Source organism: Cyprinus carpio, chromosome B22 (genome assembly GCF_018340385.1).
Source record: "Cyprinus carpio isolate SPL01 chromosome B22, ASM1834038v1, whole genome shotgun sequence".
Lineage (NCBI taxonomy): Eukaryota > Metazoa > Chordata > Actinopteri > Cypriniformes > Cyprinidae > Cyprinus > Cyprinus carpio.
Window position 1 is genome coordinate 17608265 of NC_056618.1, and position 21392 is coordinate 17629656.

Here is a 21392-nt window from a genome sequence, read left to right on the forward strand (position 1 = left end):
TTATCTGAAGAGTTCATTTGCAAAATCAGATAACAATTTTAAAAAAAAAATCATGTTTTTTCATTGTGCATTCCAATTAATCTCAGTCAAACTGCAATTCTGATGAAAAAACATGATTTTTGAAAATTAAAAAAACGCAGTCATCTGTTTTAACTGAAATACTCATCCAAATGAGCAATACTGTATTTTCTAACATGTAACATGTTTTAACATGGTCAAATAAAAACCAGCAATTAGCTTTCAAACAAGTACACATGCTGTATACAGTCATCATACCTAAAATGGAATTTAATTTCCTTTAATCCACATTTAATGAGAACAAAGCACATATATCAGTCAGAAACAGTGAATGCCTTATATAATGGTTTTCTATTGAATATGACTTTCTATTATAATTGCACAACCTTTTTTATTTCCTATTGGATTTGTTTATCTGGAACAAATTATAATCACACTTACCATGATACAGAATTCCCTTTACCTTTTCATTTCAACGGATACAGTTCTGCAAGAATTACAGAAGTTATAGTCGGAAGTAGAGATAGATGCATATTTTCAGGCCATAAAAAAACAATCCGATTCAAATTTATCGGCATTCAATTCCTCCATGGCGGAGAAAGTTGTTTACAATGCCTATTGCCTAATGCGTCCTCCACCCCAGCAGAGGGCACTTATAGTCTAGTCAACGGGACTCAACATTTGTAGTTCGCTCAGCTCCGCATCCCATCCTCGTGTTTTTGTTTTTGTGGACTACACGCTCACTGCCATGAAAGTTAAAGGGTTTTTTTTTTTTTTTTTGTACATCTGAACCTAAATTAACATAGTAAAAATAGACGAAAAAAAGACCACTTGAGCGCAACATTTTCATTCCAAGTAACTCATGTAATCTTAATTTTTTTAAAGTAAGAGAAACTTTGTACTTTGTAAAACTATGTACTTCTACACGAATGACTGTAAAAGCAGGTTAAATGTGCATTTGGTTCAAGATTCTATTCTACAAACGCCGCGAGCTCTGCCGCCAGACGCGAGCGATATAAAGCCTGAGTGCGCGCTGCACCCACGTGGTTTGATCGCGAGGACTCAGAGTCTTTTGTTCCGAATCAATCAAAAACGAGGAAGACGGACAGACAGACATAAGTAGAGCATCAGAATCAGGAAATCTGCTTATATAATAACCGCATCTTCCAGCACGAGAGACCACGCCACTGCCACTTAACTCAACGCGGCTTTATTCCGTGAACGTAGATATTTGTATTTAAAGTAGATAGGGGAAAGTTTTACTCAGGTGAGTTATGATATTCTCGATGTACAAGTTATAGGAAATAATGAATGCTCATCATGCATATATACACATTATCCCAAATACACCACATCTGTAAACGTTATGTCTTTCAAACGCACTTTCTGTGGGGAGCATAAATTGATGGTTTGGACCGTTTTCACGGGACGGGTAGATAGAACACGTGGGTAAGTGAATAGTTTAGTTACTAGTCTGGTTAAAAGCAGAGCGGTGCTAGTTGGCTAACCGGCGGCTGCTTTATAAAACATAACAAATAACAACAAATGGAGACAGACGCGCTGCTGCTGATTCTTTTGTTACAGCGCTGCTAGTGTTTTAGCATAGCGCGAGACCTCAGCTTTAACGTGTTATATTTATATCTTTAGATATAGGAAGAAATAAGACATTGGCGTTACTAATAAGCAGAGCGTGTATGTGTTTTCTTAAGGATTCTTTTGCTGTGAGATAATTGGGAATTTGAGACCAACAAGAGATATGAATCACATTGACTTTGTGTCTTCATTCTCATGTTTCGACTCGTTTGATTCTTCTTTCTGTCAGTTTGTAGTCGGAACAGTAAACTGTTCGCTTATTACTTTTTTGTTTTTTTTTATTGTAGGGTTTTTAACTATGCCACGCAAGAAGGTGACAGATGTGTCTGGGAACGGTGGACTGAAGAGAAAGAGAGGAGGTGGAAAGAAAAAGGACAGGGAGTTTAGCAGTGACGATGAGTTTGATGACTTTGAACAGGAAAACACAAAGAAATCTGGGAAACCTGCAGCTAAAGCCGGTCTGCAGCCGGTCACTGTGGCTGATGATGTGAAGGAGAAGATTGTAAGGACATATATTGGCTCTTATTGATTCTTTCTGTCTATATGTGTATACAGTCACATGCACACACCTTTTATTTATATTTATACACCAGCATGTGATAAAGTGCAGGGGTCTCAAACTTTTTAATGGCAAGGATCCAAAAATATGACTCTATATGAAAATATAAAAGCGGCTGGATATTAAATATGTATGGAGACGTCTTTCCCCTTTTTGAAAAATAGTAAGCATGATATTACACCAGTGTCTTTATGTATTTTTTTAGATTATTTACTTAGTGTTAAAATAACACTAAAATCACTAAAGCATTGATTTTGAAAGATATGAAGATATTTTTATTTTTAGATATTTATTTATTTTTTGCATGGACACCCCAGGTACCCTCTAGGGGTCTCTGGAGCTCAGTTTAAAAACTGTATTAATGGATTGTTGATGGATTTCTTGCTGCTTCTGTTGTGCAGAATCTCGAGGTTCCCAAAGTCAAAGGTCAGTTGCTCATTTTTGGAGCCACCAACTGGGACCTGATTGGCAGAAAAGAAGTGCCAAAACAGCAAGGTATGATCACGCGTGAGCAGGAGAAATCTGGGTTTCAGTATAGTTTTAAAGGTGTTAGAAGAGTAGTCTCGCCTGAGTGAGTCATCTGGCGTTAATCTGTTAATGAGACATCGTGAAACCAGAATTTAATTCACACTTTAGTTTGCACCTTGGATTTTCTCTTGAAGATGTTGATAAGCACTGTTTCTGCTGCCATAGGCAAGACAGACCTGACAGTGCAGTTATATGAAAACAAATATCAGAACAAAGTGAAAATAAATATATCAGTTAGATAATATATGATCCAACCAAAATATAGAATTTTAAACTTTTATTTATATACACTACTATAAAACAAATCGGGGTCAGTAAGATGTTTCTTATGCTCTAAGCTCACCAAGGCTGCATTTTTTTTTTTTTTGGATCAGCAATACAGTAAAAAGTAATATTGTGTAATATTATTTGCTATTTTAATGTTTTCAAATATGATTTATGGCGCATTTCCACCAAAAATACCCGGAACAATTGTACCAGGAACTTTTTTTCCCAGGAACTATTTTCCCCCCAGACCTGTTGCTTTCTGTTTCCACCGCGGTCTAAAGTAGCGTGAAGATTAGGAAAATAGTCTGGTGACGTAGGTCTGCGCGCGTTTCTCAATACAAACTACACAAATTTAGGACTTGCATCCTCAGTAGTTCGGACTTTGCGAGTTCGACTCGGGAGTGTGATCTCCCGCGGACGGGACGACGCGAGTCCGGTAATTCTGCAAACAGCAGCATACTTGATAACATCACTCAGCTCTCCTTGGCTACTGCAATTTTCCTCACTGTATATTTACAATAAGATGAAATAGAATTTCAAATACCACTGCCTCCTTTCGTTTACAATTAAAAACAATAGCCGCAGAAATGTACTTAGTTCAGGGAAATGTGTATATATACAGCCATTACAATGAAACTAAATATTATATCAATGCCTCTTTTTATTTTCATTATAACATGTAGATAAATTGAATACAGACCAAAGATATCCTGTTACATTTACCCAAAACGAATGATATTTTGTTTAACCACTAAAGAGACATCAGAGCCAGCGGCAAATGTCAGAAGGACTAGCCGAGTTGAGACTGCTCTCGTCGGTAAACATGAGCACCGAGCTCCCGCTGATCGTGTGGAGCTGATCGTCTCCGAAATTGGCGAAACACATTTTTAAAAAGGCACTGTCTTTATAAATAAACCGCAGATTTGAATTTGAAACAACTACATTCTTGCCTGAAATACTTTTAAAACTACATTTCATGACACGATAACAGTAATATTTTGAAAATGATCCGAATAAATGGTGGTTGAACTCAACCAATCAGCATGTTTAGTGCCCAAGTCACGCCTCCGAAAGTTCCGGACTTTTGAAAAAGTACTACCTCGCAAGCAGGGACTTTCTGAGGGGCATTTTTTTTTTTTTTACCTGGAAATTTATTTAGATCTTGGTTCCTGTGGTGGAAACACACAGAGTACCAGCCCAAAGTCCCTAGTTCCTGGGTAAAGTTCCAGCGGTGGAAACGCGGCTTTAGATTTGAGTGTCACACGATACTTTTTTCACTTTTAAGAAACCTTTCTTAACATTATCAATGTTAAAAAAAAAAAACATTGTGCTGCTAATATTTTTATGGAAACCGATACATTTTTTCAGGATTCCTCAATCAATAGAATATTAAAAAGAACAACATTTATTTTAAGTAGACTTTTTTGTAACAGTACTTCACAATGCAATAGACCTTACTCTTGCTTTTTATGCATTTAATCGCGCTTTGCTGAACCAAAACATTAAAAATCTCACACTGAAAACATGAGACAAATCAGCCAAGTGCAAAAATCAACTTCTCACTTTAAATAAGAGAGAGGAAGTGTGTGGGTTGCAGTCACTTATAGAATTTTCATCTTTGATTCATGCGTGTCTGTGTATGTTTTTGCAGCTGCTTTCAGGAACCTCGGGCAGAATCTGTGGGGCCCTCATCGCTATGGGTGTCTCAATGATGTCCAGGTTAGCTGTGTGGTGTCTGGACCCTGTGCTGCCCACAGTGTCCTCATCACCACAGACGGCAAACTCTGGAGCTGGGGTAAGTGTCCACACAAGAACAGTCTTTCCCGTTTTTTATCAGGATTTTGACCTGGCCCTCATAAATGCCACATCATGAGGAGTAACGTAAAACCCTGGCAACCCATTGATACTAAAAACAGAACGATGTGTCTAGTAATTAATTTTTTTAGACAACTGTTCAAAAAGGTTTTTTTTTTTTTGTACAAAGACTTATGCTCACCAAGGCTGCATTTATATGATTAAAAATACCATAATAATAATATTCTTATTCTAATATATTGTAATTCTTATTCTAATACATACATACATACATACATACATACATGAATTCTCTCTCCCGTATAATAACAATTGGTCACTAAACTAATATATCCATCTTCATAAAAGAAAACAACTACACTTTAAAGATATGAATTTCGCCTCTGGTCCTTCTCAGGTCGTAATGAAAAAGGGCAGTTGGGTCATGGAGACACTAAACGATTGAGGCCCGAAGCTGGTTGAGGGCCTGGGGGAGGAAGTGATTGTAGCAGCTGCTTGTGGTAGAAACCACACCATGGCTTTTAACAGGTAGGCAAACTTGCATGAAATGCGGTATGTTTGTCATGTAATTGCCTTAATTATAAATGTTGTTGTAATAATATAACTGCAAACGCGTGGTGTTCTTATGCTTTGTCTCACAGAAAATGGTACTGTCTACTCCTTCGGAGAAAAACAAACTGGGGCAGCTAGGTCAGGGCAATCCGACTGATGCTGTGCTCAGCCCAGCTACAGTAAGACACTCTCTGGGTTTAACGTGCTTAATGGGGCTTTAATGTAACATGTTCATTGTATTTTTAATGTTCCACTAAACACCTGCATTGATTTACCTACAGATCCAGTACAACGGGCAGCCGATAGTCAAAGTAGCCTGTGGTGCAGAGTTCAGTATGATTGTGGACTGCAAGGGGGAACCTTTATTCTTTTCAGGATGCCCGGAATATGGCCAACTAGGTAACACTGTAGTAAAATGGGGTTTAATTGAAATGCAGTGACCAAACACACCTGTTTGGATTATTTACTCTTATTGTTCTGTATCTAAAAGGGCATAACTCAGGCCGAAAGTTTCATCGCCGCGCCCAGCGCGATCGAGTTTGACTGTGAGCTGATCCCCAGACGCGTTGGCCATTTTTATTGAGAAGACAAAGGATGGCCAAGTGCTTCCTGTGCCCAATGTCGTGGCTCGGGATGTAGCATGTGGGGCCAATCACACAGTGAGTAGCAAGTTTGTGGATTGTGGTGCAAGTCCAATATGAATGAATTAACATTATATACGATTATATTGTTGCTTCCACGCAGCTGGTGCTAGATTCCCAAAAGCGTGTGTTTTCATGGGGGTTTGGGGGATATGGACGATTAGGCCCACACCGCAGAAAGATGAGATGGTCCCACCGGGTTAGTCAAACTCTTTGACTTCCCTGGCCGCGGGAGCAAACTCAAATATACTGGGCTATCAGTGTTCCTTTGCTGTCAGTGAAACAGGTAAGTGTGTAATTTCACTCCTTGGGGGAAAAACAGCCATCATCTATTTGTGGTTAATGCTGCTTTTTGTTTTCAGGTGGTCTGTTTTTCTGGGGGAGTGACAAACACGTCCCCGTGAGTCCACCCATGTATCCCAAAGCTGTGCAGGATCTCTGTGCGGATGGAAGGTTACGCAGTCTGGCCTGTGGGTAAGTGAAAGCAGAGGACTTCTAAAAATGTGTTTTATAAAATATTTAGACATTTTCAGAATGTTGATTAGGTGTTATCTATAACTCCTCTCAGGAAGAGCAGTATCATCATAGCAGCTGATGATAGCACTATTAGCTGGGGACCATCGCCCACATTTGGAGAGCTGGTATGTTTATCTGTGTTCTGTTCAAACCTGTTTTAGAATTAAGTCAGTAACTACATAAAAGTTTGGGGTCAGTGTATATATGAATGTATAAAGCATGCTTTCCACAAAAATATTAAGCACCACAGCTGTTTTCAGCATTGATTATAAATGTTTCTTAAGCAGAAAATCAGTATGTTAGAATGATTTCTAAAGGATCATGTGACACTGTAAACTGGTGTAATGGCTGCTGAAAATTCAGCTTTGCCATCATGGGAAAAAATACATTTTAAAACATTACAATAGAAACATTTAAAAGTGTAATAATATTGAATGAATGAATGATTTCACAATATTACTGTTTACCCGGTTTTTGATCAAATAAATTTGCATAAAAGGCTTCTTTCAATAGTGTAAGAGCAAGTTTCTCATATTTCAATTTTGCATTTTTTAGGGGTATGGTGACAACAAACCCAAGTCATCCACCACTGCTCAAGAGGTCAAAACTCTGGATGGCGTGTAAGGTCGAACAGGTGAGTTCTGCTGTGTCTAAAGCTGTGGAATCATATCCTCACAGAATTCTGTTCTGTGTGATATAATCGATACAGCTATGCAACTGAAAACTTTGTCTTTTTCAGGTGGTGATGGGCTATTCTCACTCCCTGGTTATTGCTCGGCAAGACACAGAGCTGGAGAAAGAAAAGCTCAAGAAGCTTCCCCGAATACAACCCACGCACACTCTGATTGGACACCATTCACATTTTCTCCAGGGGCTTTTGTTATGGAATGCCTCTGCTCACTCAGAAGTCACCTGGGTAATCACAGTTTGGTTGGGATGGGATTTTACTTTTCCTTTTATTTTGGACATTGTAATGCATTTTTGAAAGACAAGCCACATGTCGGATAAAAGTATGAAAGAAGTTGCATTAACTGATCTGTCTAGGCTCGGGCGTTTCAGAATGTAATTGTGGCATCACATGCCTGTTTTATTTTCACAATAGAGCCAGCAACTACTCAGAGCAACTCGATTCCACTGGATCCATCCTCTTTACTTATACATTCCTAATGCAACTATATCACAGATTCTGTTGTTTATTTTTCCATAACGATGACTGTGAGATCCATGTCTGCTCTCTTCCAAAAACTGGTGCTAAATCATTCTAATGCAGACTATCAATGGGCTAGTGGTTAACTAAAAGACAAACTCACTCCATTCTTGTGCCTTTTTAAGTGGGATGATTCAGGCTGAGGAAGTTCAGTTAGTCCTATGACAACTCAAGTGTTATGGGGCACTTCATCTTTTAAGCATCACTTTCATTACTCCCAGCTCACGCGTTATCACCACCATACATAAGAACATCATTTTCCTCAAGACCACGTACCTAATATGTAAACTTTTTTTTTTTTCCCCCTCTCAATCTTAAGATACAGGCTCCTGTTAATCTGATCAGGGAAGTATTATCAACTCCTGCAATGCAAATGAGACATCAACTGTGAGATTACGATTAAATTCATTATCCCTTTTTTAGAAATGTAAATCCTTAATGTTTATGCCCTTGCTAGTATTGTTAACTACAGAAATGTTCTCATGTGTTGATGTTAGCATGTTTTTGAAATAATGGACTTGATGTTGAGAAGAGTAGGATTGTCCCATCATCTGGGACCACAATGTCTTTACAGAGCATCATTTCATGCAATATGTTGAATACTGTGCCATTTCTTTGTGTTCACCTGGGTTTAAACTGTAATCACATTTGTTCATAATCTGTTTGTAAGTCCATACAAGAATCCATCCACAGTTTGTGGGCAAGCAACAAGCTGATGTGTGTTCTGTTCTATAATTTTAAATTGTGTACTTACAAGAAATGTGTTCATTTGTTTAGGCAGTATATGTCCAGGAACTGGAATTCCAACTCCTATTCTGAATTCTATTTTTTTTTTTCTTAATATTAAATAAAGGTTAATGTAAGTTGGTATATGTTGATGCAGTTTTTTTTTCTCCAATCATCATTTAGCCTGCATAAACCCAAGCTTCCAATTCCCACAGCTCAAATTTCAAACTGATGCATAAAACCAAATCCGTTTGAACTAAAAATATTGTTTTCTAATAATCGGTTACACTCAGATGTACACCACAATATAAAAGAAAAGATCTGATGCCACTTCATTTTTTGTGGTAGATTAATATGAATAGGTGCGTGTTTAACATTGAAACGGCAATGATAAAGAACTATATCTGGATACATAAAATGTAGTCATATATGAATTTATTTAAAGATTAAAAAAAGCAAGATTTTAATCCTCATCCTCCTCTTCTTCCTCATCCCTGGTTGATCTGGAAGTAGCGCAGCTCGTAGCTTTCTTTTGTGTTAGCCACAACACGCAACCAGTCTCTGAGATTGTTCTTCTTTAAGTACTTCTTTGTAAGGTATTTCAGGTACCTGCAGAAAAGATGAGAACAGTGGAATAAAATGGAAAAAGTTGCAGTTAATTGGCAAAAAAAAGTTAACACACACACACACACCTCTTGGAGAAGGGCACCTCAGAAGAAACTGTGATTTTGCTCTTGCTTCTTTCAATGGTGACCACTCCACCTCCCAGGTTTCCTGCTTTACCGTTGACTTTGATGCGCTCCTGTAGGAACTGCTCCTGTATCCACACACCCAAATGACAGCTCAAACTCAGACAGTGACTTCTACGGTAGAATAAAGAATAAAGTTTTACACAACAAGGCTTTATAAGGACTTGATCTACTTACAAAGTTCGCAGCATCCATGATGCCATCTTCAACGGGGTGCGTGCAGTCCAGCGTGAACTTCAGGACCTGCTTCTTCTTCTTCTTTCCACCTTTAGAGCTCTGATGCTTCCTCTGCAATTAAAAAAAAAACAAAGTATACTTTCAGTCTTGTGTCTATAGCAGTCCTGTCATTATCATCAGAATAACGTGGACATGTTACGCGCAAGATTGAATCAAGTTCTCTGTGAATCTGGCTGCACGGGGTTCATTCAATGATACATAACGATTGCTTTACGAACGGGGTTATTACTAAACTTATTTTGTGACAGCGATTGTGTTTATTGTGCCATCTCGAATGATTTGTATAGATAGCATGAATGGAAACGTCTGTTATTTTATTAACTAGGTCCGTATGTTCAGACTTACAACAGGCGCCATAGCGAGAAATTTCGTCGAGAGGAAGAACAGCGACTGCGCGGGCGTGACGTCACAGACTGTTTAATCTACCGCTGAGGTGATCGATGTGTTCGACTTGTCTGTTGTTGGTTATAATAATTCACGGTTAACCCAATAATATTAATAATAATGTACTGTGTACGATTTGACCATACAAATATGTTCATTTTGTTTCCCATGGAAGACAAAAGGAGACGTCTGAATAACGTTAATCTGACCAAAAATGTGTGACCCACAGAAGAGAGTTAATTTCTTGACGAAATTTGGAACGATTAGAGGATGAGGAAATGATGACAGAAATTTCATGTTCGGAAGATATCCTTTTAAATGTGAACAAAAGTGTTGATCTTTTGTAGAAAATGACCCACAAACTTCTATTTCTACACGTATATATGAAAATATCTAAGTTAATGAACTGATGTTTTGAGTGACACCATTATTCTGATATGACATGTTAGTTTAAGCAAGATGATTTATTTTTAGCTACCTGGGCTCTGCTTTTGACAGACAATGGCATCTGGTTTGTGTTGTTTAATCAGGGTGTGAGTATTCTGGCCCCGACATATCACCCCATATACAGCAGATCCAGGAGTGCCTGCATAGGAACCCTCAGAGAACATTCACACAGCCTTCACTCCACGCAGCAGAAGCGCTCGGACAGGACAGGTATTCATATACTCATCATTTGTGAATTAAATATGTACATTTATTCTTTCTGTATCTTTTAGGTTGTATCTATTCAAGTGACCTTTATGTTGCTTCGGAGCATATTGTGGAGGCTTGTTTCTGGTTTATAGCTGCAATAATGGGATACTGACCTTGGAACTCAAATAACTTTTTTTAAAGCTGCAGTCCGTAACTTTTTTTTTTTTTTGTTAAAATTTATCTGAAATCAATATTTGAGCAAGTACATAACCAGCTAGTGTTCAAAACTATCGCCTTACTTTAGTCCGATTCACAAAAGTTAGCTTTTAATAATGTTTTGTAATTTGAGTGGTACTGGTAGGAATTCGCGGGAAATTCGTTCATGATGATGCGTGATTAGTTATTGTGTGTAGTCTTTAAGAATTTGTAAGGTCTACTATAGGCTATCGCACGTGAGCATACTGAAGGTGGAGGATCGTTTATAGCCTTTTCTCACAGCAGCTAGAATAATGTATTATTATTTTGATGGCGGATTAATCCAGAAGGACTATGTGTTCATGAAACACATGTGAATGAAATGAAATTATATTCCAGTTCGTGCTTTTGATTACAAATAGCCTGGGATTACACAAGATTTGTATTTTAAAGACAACCAGTTCGAAGAGAGCATAATTTGCTTTTTGAGTTAAAATAATTTCTTAATATGAAATTCGAATGGCACGTCATTAGAGATTGGGCTGTAACATACCACAGAAATTTAAATTCTACACGCTAATCACACACTATAGGTAATGATTGATGTTGTTACTGTTAATCAAGTCACAGAAAGTCAAGTCAAGTCCAAGTCAAGTCTGCTTTATTGTCAATTCTTACATGTACAGTACATACAGAGTAAATTGCGTTACTCTCAGATCAAATTGTTAACAGACCAGTAATAACATTGGTAGAGCCTAAAATCTAGATCAAATATAAAAATATAAGATAAAACTATACAATGGGAATGTTAAAAAGACATAATAGAAAAAAAATAGAGGAATAAAAAATAAGGTTAAATAAAAGCAGCATCGGAGCACATGGCAGATTTTAAAACCCAGTGGAACAAACAGTGCAGATAAAAGATTTTTAGTGCATTGTAAAAAAGTGCTTTTAAAAGTGACTGGTGCATGACATCGTTGTTAGAGGGAAATGTGGCAGACTTGTTACTTAATTGTTTCATGGATTGATACTATTATATATATTAAAATATCTTATTTGGGCCAATATATTACAAAGACATAGGTTAGAATCTGTGATTTACGGTTTGAATGATACAGTAACCGGTTGGCTTTAATCACATTGTAGCCGCGGTTTAGCACTTTTTTTTTCCACAGTTGCAGAATACACGGGTTCTTAATTATTGATTCAGACCGGTCAAACCTTATTAGATTCAAGTTCGTTAGAAGGCGTGATGTGAATCACGCTGTCTTGCCACGAACTCGACATTGACGCCACCGGTGTGCACCAGTTGGAACCATACCCGAGTCACCAGCTTAAAAGCGGGTTCGGTTTAAAAAGGGTGGTCTGGGGTCCAGTTCATGTGAACTCCAGATCGAACCAAATCGCAGAAGTGAACTGCTATTAACGAAGTATTATTTGATAAAAATGCGTGTTTGTGTGTGTGTTTCACTCACTTTCCTGACGAGTGTGACTGACGCACTGCAAGCAGAGAGCTGTACATCTCATTTCTGTTCACCTTCAGCGTTCTTTAGAGCATTTGCAGTGCATTCGTAAGACAGACATAAGTGCCGTTATGTACCGAAGCTTTCTAAACATAACAAACTGTTCAAAAACGTAAATATATAAAAGTGCAGAGAGCAATGTTATGCATTTGTCGCCTTCTCCTGCGTTGTCGTTACTAAGCAACGGGGTAAACAGCTGCTGGCTTGATGACGCAAGCGAACCGTGGTTCAGACCCAAATAAAACAATATGAACGCAGTCCAGCTGGGGCAGGGGGAGGGGGAGCAATCAAACTAGGGTGCGGATCAGGCAAGCGAACCAAGTGTGAAAGCACCCTAAAAATCCACACCGGTACGGTGACTGACTGCCACACATACTCCTTAAAACATTAGATTCATCCGCTGCTGCAGGCGCACAAACCACACGAGGAAGATAATTCCGCAAACAGCTGCAGTTGCAGGTTTTCAAACAGAGATGGCAACAAAGAGGCAATATTTACCAACTTCAGCTTTAAGTATATTTTTCTGATTCAAGGAGAGCCCAAGGACACCAAGCATGCTTAAAATAATATTTATAATAGATATACTGTATAAATGTACAATGTGTAAACGTGTTCACACATATACAACTATCAGAGTATCTTAAGGTCTTATATTTTTCAGATGTCTGGAGAGATCTTTTCCTCTCTGGATAATCTCTCTATGACCTCGACAGTGCCAGCTGCCATCCTCTGGTGTGCCATTTGTGCCAAGAACCAGTATGAGCATCCATGTTTACTGGACTGCTACCACGTTCACACGTTCTGTGCCAGCTGCCTTGCAGCTGGCAAGGTGCCGTGGACAGCCGACTGACTTGCCCTCTCTGTCGGTAAAGGAATTTACTTTTATTTTAATCCTTGATCACCCGTATTCTGACAATTCACACACACACACAAAAAACCATAAGTATGCATGATTATTAATGCATTAAGCATAAGTATACAAATTAAGAAGGTATTTGTAACTTTTATATCACAATTTTGACTTTTTTTCTTGCAATTGCAAGTTCTCAGAATTGCGATTAACTCAGAATTGCGAAATATAAACTCTTTGAAATATAAATTCTGAGTTTATATCTAACAATTTAGATTTTTTTTTTCTAAAGCAAATCTATGAAAAAAGTCAGAATTGTTATATATTAACTCAGAATTGTGAGAAAAAAAATGTCAAGCATAATTGTTAGATTAAAAGTTGCAATTACTTTTATTTCATGGCGGCGAAATGGGCATGTTCATACTTTATGACGTGTGCATTTGAAAAATCGAACATTGTATTTATAGATCTAAATGGGCAAACACAAACATTGCCTGGTCAACTGTATGGTGCCAGGGGCATTTGTAGGAGAGATCACCTTCAACAGCTGCACCATAAAACATGCCTTTGTGTTGGACTTAATCGAAAGTCTCTGGGCACATTCTGCCAAGGCCACTGTGGTATCAAACAATAAACCTAACACTATGTGACACTTGACATTGGATACATGGGTCCTGGGCTGGCTACAGTTAGAGATGGCTGAAATGCCTGTGTGCTCACCCTACTGCTTCTGTATAGTAAGTCTAGCAGCAGCTTAATCACACACTGTAGATCTTGCATCTATGAAAGAAATGTATTAAAAAATGGGGAAAGGTTGGTGGCCTTTATAAAGCAGCATGTTAGAGTAAGTATGATTTTTATTTTTAGATGGTTCAGTGTTAATTTGAAGGTTACTGCAAATTTCTCAGTATTTGTGTTGCATTATTATGAGTGCTGCAGCATAAGTGTTACATTATGGCATTGTGATTGCATGCATTATGTATTTGTCATTGTTATGCATTAGCAATGCAAAGTAGAGTATAGGACAATATATCATTGTTTAAAACACTTTTTGTTAAATACATTGTGATTGCTTCTAATGAAAGTGAATTCACAGGGAACCTTTGAACTATTAAGCTTAGAAATATTAAAATAGTCTTTTTGCTGGGTATTATGTTTATTTGAGTCTCATGTTTGTGTCTATTTTTGACTCTGTGGGGGTCCTTTCAGTCTCTGTTATATCTCAGAATTCAAAAGAGAGCTATTTGTGTCGTTGTTGCTATGAGGGAGAGATAAACTCGTCAGTGCCAGATGTATGACTAAAGCAGACATTATCAGGCAATGGGTCAAAGAGTTCTGCACAGGCACACAAAACTGTCTGTTTTGTTTGTAGGCATCAGTCCGTTGTGAAAGGAATAAATGCACTCCCCCCAGAGGATCGACTCCTGAAGTTCTTGGTGGACAGTTCAGCAGACAGTGAGGAAACCGTGCAGTGTGCTAACTGTGATTTGGAGTGCAAGAAACAGGTCTCATTATCACCATCACCACACTGAAACATGCACTTCATAAAGACTTTAACGGTTCCTTAAAGTCCCAACGTAATATAAATAGCGTCATATATTGTGATGTAAATCGAAAGTGAAACTAGTGAAATGTAGGGTGGGGATTTTATTCATGGGTTGATTGGATGGAGGCAGATCTGAATGTGAGCTGATATAGTAATAATATGATAGTACTTTTACGGAATAAATATTTTGAGAAAAAAATGCAATTTCATAAATTTAGTTCTCGCAAAAGTAGTTTACACTGTATTTTTAAAGCAATAGTTCACCCAAAAAGTTAAAATTGCTGACAATTTACTCAACCTCAGGCCATCTAAGATGTAGATGAGTTTGTTTGTAATGGGAACTGTTTGGCTAAATTTAGCATTGTGTCACTTGCTCACCAAGGGTTCCTCTGCAATGAATGGGTGCCGTCAGAATGAGATTCCAAACTAAAGTATCATAATAATCCATGCAACTCTGGACGATCATTTAGATTAGATTAGATTAGATTAGATTAGATTAGATTAGATTAGATTAGATTAGATTAGATTCAACTTTATTGTCATTGCACATGTAAGGTACAAGGCAATGAAATGCAGTAATGTCTTATGAAGTTAAAAACTGTGTTTGTATTAAACAAATCCATCATTAAGGCCCTTTAACTCTGAACCGTCACTTCTTGCCAAAGTTCCAGTCCATAATTCATTATTACGCTTTGTCCAGGTAAAAAGTCCATCCCCACATTAAAATCCACTAACATATTTGTTTAGAACGGTTTATGCTTTAGGTGCTTGATCTGTGCATATTTCTCTACTGATTCAGACAAGTCAACTTTATCATTGGAGAAAGTAAAAATATTATAGAGGGGCTCACATTTTAGAAGCAACGGTTTGGAGTTTAAAACATATAAGTGATGAATTTGTTTATTACATAAATTGATGGACTGGAGTCGTGCCAATTATTTGTGGATTATTGTGATGTTTTTATCAGCTGTCTGGACTCTCATTCTGGCGGCACCCATTCACTGCAGAGGATCCATTGGTGAGCAAATGATGTAATGCTAAATTTTTCCAAATCATTTCAGATGAATAAGCAAATTCATCTACATCTTTGATAGCCTGAGGATGAGTACATTTCCAGCAAATTTTCTTGTTTGGATGAACTATTCCTTAAAGATCTTTTCTTCCATATTGTGATGTACATCCGAGTGAAAAGGATTATTCAACACATTGTCATATGAACACACAGTCAGTAACTACTTTAACTCACTAAAAGGAACCATTAGAGTCAATCAAAGAGTCATTAGAATAATTTGTTCAGGATGTGAACAGCGGTTGCACTGTACCTTTCTGATTCACTAAAAGAATTGGTTGAGAACCAGACTAAACTGGACGAGCTGTAGATTCAGTAGCAGTGTCTGTGGCATGAAACTCTGTCACAGTGTTTAATTATGTTGCATTTCTGAATGTCATTATTTTTATTTTTTAAAAAGATTAGGTTTTGTCTGGTTACGCATTTGAATCTTCTTTCACAAACCCCAGGATGTGGATGCAATGTATTATTGCAACACTTTGTTGCCAGCCACTGTGTCGAGACTGCAGGAAACCACCCACAAAGCCAAGATGTTTTCCTGCCACGAGATTGTCTCCTTGGCAAAGCGCACCAAAGAAGCCCACAAAAAATGTGGTGTGTATTTTGAAAACCACTTCTCAAGTTTCCCCAGTAAAATATAAATGAATACAATTAATTTAGTCAATATCAAGTCTTGAGATTCATGCGGTTTCTGTCTGATTGCAGCCCTCCATGAGGAACTCTGTGTTTTTTTTGAAAACCAACAGTCCATGCTCCTGCATCAAATGCTTCAGAGACATGCATGTGAGGTATAACTTAACTCACCGAGCATGTAATTAGCAGGCACACAGATATGTGCAAAATAAGCTGGGTTTATCTATTCAACAGGAGAAACGCACACTGCTGGAGTAGTGAGACAGCACTATATACAAGCTGTGAACATTGGACCAACCCGTCTTAGGAGTTGCTCTCCCAGCTTTCATTCCAACGTAAGTGTACTTGCATCTGTAGCTGTATTTTTTGGAACTGTGAAGCACCTATTGGAGGTCTTTTCCCTCTCCTCAGATCTGTTACGGTAGCTCTACAGACGTCAGCACGAGAAGCATTATTCTGCTCACGCCAGGATGGAATGGTCAGGCCAATGTGGATGAAATGAGATCGACATCTGCCAAGCTGTGCCAATAACATCAGGTGTCATGCACAATTACATGAACTTAATCACTCTGGATACTCTTATATGATTTGGACTTTATCAAAATTGTTTCATATCAATTTACATTTTTTGAAAGGGTGATGTTTTAATATACCAAATGTAGTCTTATGATATGAAAACTGGTGATTCACATATCTTTCTTACTCCTTAGGAGAGACCTAGCAGAAAGAAATAAATTTCCTACCTCAAGGTGCAGTCACGAGTAGGCGTAGATGTATCTATACCCTCCTCTTAACAAATAGAAAAATCTGTGACATTCTACCTTAACGTACTATTTAAGTGACATTAAAAGCACTAACTGTACCATGATGCCTTTTTGTCAGACTTAAAAAATACATTGATTCACAAATGCATTATAGTGGAGTGAATATGATCAATATTTAATTATTAGAGATGCATAATAATATTTGTGAGCAATTACCATATCAGTTATCAGCTGATATTTATAGTTTATTAGAGGTTTCCATTATCTATATTGGAATATTTTAATATAATAATCTTTGTAGAATTTAAATATTAACATTTTAATATCTGCCCTTTTCTTCAAGTTAGATATCTGCCATAGATCAAACGATAACATATATTTAGTTGCTGTGTGAATTTTTAATTTCAGTGCATTCGTGCTATTATAGCATAATAATCCTAGTTGTGTTGTTGTACACAATATGTGGTTGTATGGAAATATAACTGGAGATATAGACACTCTTTTTACATCATGCATATTAATCTAATAATCAATACATTGTATATAAGTTCCAATCCCCGACACAAACTGAACCAAATAGCTGAAGGACACTTATTTGGAACACTAATCTTTCTTTTGTGGTTTTACATTTCTCTAGTTCAGGCATGAGGAGAAGGAGAGAGCCATTCAACAGGAGCAGTTATCGCATCTTGCAGCACTTCCTGCCAACTCTCTTCAGGTAAGGCTCGTCTTTTTCTTCATGTCCTTCATGCATCTTAATATTTTTCACATATTCTTCTTGCTTTTCAGACATCTTGTCCAATGAATTCTCTTCCAGGTTCATTCTGGTCCACATGTTTCTTTGCCTGCCCTAAGCTCAGCAAATTAAGTGTTGAGTTCTTAGACAGGGATATGTGAGTACAAACAACTAAAATATTTTCATTAAATAAATAAAAAATAAAACTATTTCAGGCATGGTATCAACAATAAGATTATATTGAATATTTTCACCTCACACACGCAATTAATGTAGAGAACTAACAGCTATTGTGACACTACTGCACACAGGCTGTAGAACCGAGACACAGAGCAGTAAGTGTTAGTTTGCCCAATTCAAAATATGTTTTAATACGTCAAGTGCTATAAGTTTAGTATTCTGCTGTAATCTATCTCCACAAGATAACACACATGAGTATCGCCCCTCGACTTTTTTGCTCGCGTGCGCTGGAGACCGGCTCTTGCCTGTTGTGGGGCACGGCGTTCAGTGTCCCACTGCAGGGAGTGTTGGCTTTAGTGTCTGGTGAAACGACCAGTGGACTGTGAGTCTGTTCTATTCAAATGAACTAAATATTCTTATTCAACAAAGTAAACATTATAAACAATTCAGGTCCTGGTTTTATTATCTTCCTGCAGGATGCAATCATCTCTGTCAGTTCAGTGTCCACTCTTCTACTCCATCCATGAGTGACTTGTCACTAGGTTCTCCTCGGTGGTGCGCAGGCCGAGCCTCACCAACCGTTACATCAGCACCAAAGTCCTGCTGGCGGAGGGTGGAGAGACGCCTTTGTATGGAGCACTGCTGCAACGACGAGAAACAGCTACATGGTGGAGAGTTTCTCTTAATTGCATTCATGGTTCTCTTCCCAATGTTATTGTTTAAGAGCCATTTCCCTGGGGGGGGCTAACTAGTCGTTACCAAAGGAAATTATAGGAAAGTCCAATTAATGGTATTATATATGTTCCAACCACTAAATGCTATTTACATTAAAGCACGGATTACTGTTCTCCATGTCTGTTTAACTAGACTTTACAGACCAGACATCAGAAGCTCAAAGACCAGGTGCAGGAGATTCACAGAGACCTGACCCAGGCACCACTCACTCCCAACCCGACACACATGAATGAGATTTTTGGAAGAGGTCTGTTCAGGTGGACAGACAGATCTCAGCAGAGTACTCCTCCGTTGAGCTCATGCGGGCCATGTGTCGAGGAGGTGAGATATCCACTGCTTTACCAATCCTGACAGTAAGGAGGAGGTAAAACAGAGTGTCTTGTACAATTAATTTTGTTCTTAGATTTTGGAGTAACGCGTTCCAGAGTGTGGCACATGAACAGGAGATATATGAAGGGTGTCCTGTTAAGTATATAGACGCTAGAAGTGGCTTAATCATGCTCACTGCAGTTATAGCTTAGTTACCATAGTTAGTGATTTTTGTTGGTCTTGCCATTTTTCGGCGCAACTTCATGACCTGGGGCCTTCAGTTAAAACAGGAGAAACTCCCTATTTGACCACTATTTCCAGACAAAATCAGAGCGCCCTACTTTCTTACTCCAGCCATCCAAAATGAAAGAGCGTCCTGGAGCCCCTGGTACGAGATCTTGATGTAATCATTCACGACATGCTTATAGATAACATACATAAATATCTACACATTCAGTTCAAAAGGTTGGTAGTCCTGTTGTTGCCAATAGTCTCTGAGTTCACTATAGTCAGTAAAATAATGTTTTCCATTTTTTGTCAATATCTTTTAAATCGGAATTTATTCCTGTTGATGGCACAACCTGACTTCCTGAAAGTAATTAAATTATAAACTGTTATTTTAATTGTAGTAATACTTCACAATATTACTGTTTAATCTGTATTTTTGATCACATAATCCAGCAATGATGAATAATAATAATGAAACTTTGTTCTTAAACGAAAAAGCATGTTTGTCTTGGCCTGAGATCAATGTAATTTGGTCTCACCATAACTCTCTCCTTTCTGCTCGAATATATCTACAGTATATATACTCCCATGAGTTCTTTTCTTTTTATTTGTTATTTTTTCTTAGCAAGATTTGCTCTTTACCGACTGACGGATCCTAAATAGCGTCAAAGATGATCTCACAGAGATCATGGCTGAAGCTATAGAGGATAGTACCTCTACTTGCGGACACACAGCCCAGAGTGAGTTTACCAGCAATTTCTCAAAGTATATAATGCAGACATAGACAAACACAGTTATTATTATAAGCATTAATGCCCATTCCATTCTTCACCAATACAGTAATGCAGCTGTCCTGTAACACTGAAGACAACTGGACTCTAAAGAGCCTATCAGAAGAGACAATCCCAAGAACAAAGACTACTACAGGCCAAACAAGCAGAAGAACACCACTGATGCCAGCAGTCGCAAAGAGATACCCAATGTGAAAACCACTTTTTGTGAGCTGTCAGTTTAGCATGCATGCATGTAAATCTTATTTACATAGGCTTGAAAGAGAGAAAAACTACTAGTTTACAGTGCTTGTATCTTAGAGAATCACAGTAATGTCAAATAAACATTATAATCAGTGTTTATATTTTCCTAAAGGTTTGTTACATTTTGCTGAAGATGTTAATAATGTAAGCGGTAAAAATTATCATCCAAGAGGTAGGGTGGTCCTCTCCCATTAGCTTTTTGCACAATCGTAGTGCAACTCTTACATCATAAAAACCCTATTTGCATGTGTTCAAATGTCCATTACCTTTACGCATATATTATAGTGCTCGAGTCATGTGCGTTAAAGTGTGCAAGAAATTTCTATTCTTTACCAATGTCTATATAGAGCTACATCATGCCAGGAGGAAGAGTGGAGCCTTCCTCCCAGAAATGGAAAAATTGAAGAAGATTAAGCTTTGGATACCAGCATAACCCCTCCGGCATTCAGCCCTCCGAATCCCACTTTCATAGAAACCGTTTTCTCTTGTTGAATAATCATGCAAGTGTGAAGGGAAAGTGACAAGACATGGATATGGTAATGAGTGAGTGAGTGTGGGAGGAAGACGAAAAACACTAATGCATTTGGCAAGAGTTAGATGACAGGGACATATGCATAACTGAAGGACTACAAAGACCAATGGGGAACCAATAATCAAAACAGAATTAAGCCTGTAATTTATCACACGTTTATTTTTCGAATCATAATATTAAAAATTGTCCACAGCATTAACAAATCAAGATATTCAGAGAGATGTCAGAAATTAGTTTTTAAAATGTGTATGCCTGAGAATCAGCTCTGTCTGATCTTAAAAAAAAAGATCTTTCTGAGAAAGACACAAAAAAGAAATATTTTTACACAAAACGCGACGATGTCTATAATGGCCACTGCAGTAAATATATCTTAAGTCCAATTTAAAGAAAGAAAGACAAGTAAAAAGAAACCAGCATATGAAATTACATGGTGCAAAGACTGTAACTATAAGGATATCGAGATATAGTGAGTAGGACGAAAAATTGTAAGAACAGAAATGTGATGAAGTGTTAGGAGACAAGACAGATGCTGACGAATATGCTGTTTGTGTACTAGTATCTCTGATGGTGGAAGCTCCACCCGCTGCTCAAAGCAGACCAATGTGTCTCAGAGCAGATCAGCAGGTCAGT

The 21392-nt window shown here is 37.9% G+C and overlaps 1 long non-coding RNA gene and 3 pseudogenes across 1 annotated transcript; 3 read left to right on the plus strand and 1 right to left on the minus strand.

Moving 5' to 3' along the window:
- Positions 1-1085: 1085 nt before the first annotated feature.
- On the plus strand, positions 1086-5312 carry LOC122141628 (annotated as a pseudogene).
- Positions 5313-6410: 1098 nt separating this feature from the next.
- On the plus strand, positions 6411-7126 carry LOC122141725. Its single transcript, XR_006158034.1, has 3 exons — positions 6411-6447; positions 6542-6614; positions 7045-7126. It is a non-coding gene; the product is annotated as an uncharacterized LOC122141725 (long non-coding RNA).
- A 1000-nt stretch (positions 7127-8126) lies between these two features.
- LOC122141724 lies at positions 8127-9858 on the minus strand (annotated as a pseudogene).
- A 503-nt stretch (positions 9859-10361) lies between these two features.
- On the plus strand, positions 10362-20644 carry LOC122141629 (annotated as a pseudogene).
- Positions 20645-21392: the final 748 nt, after the last annotated feature.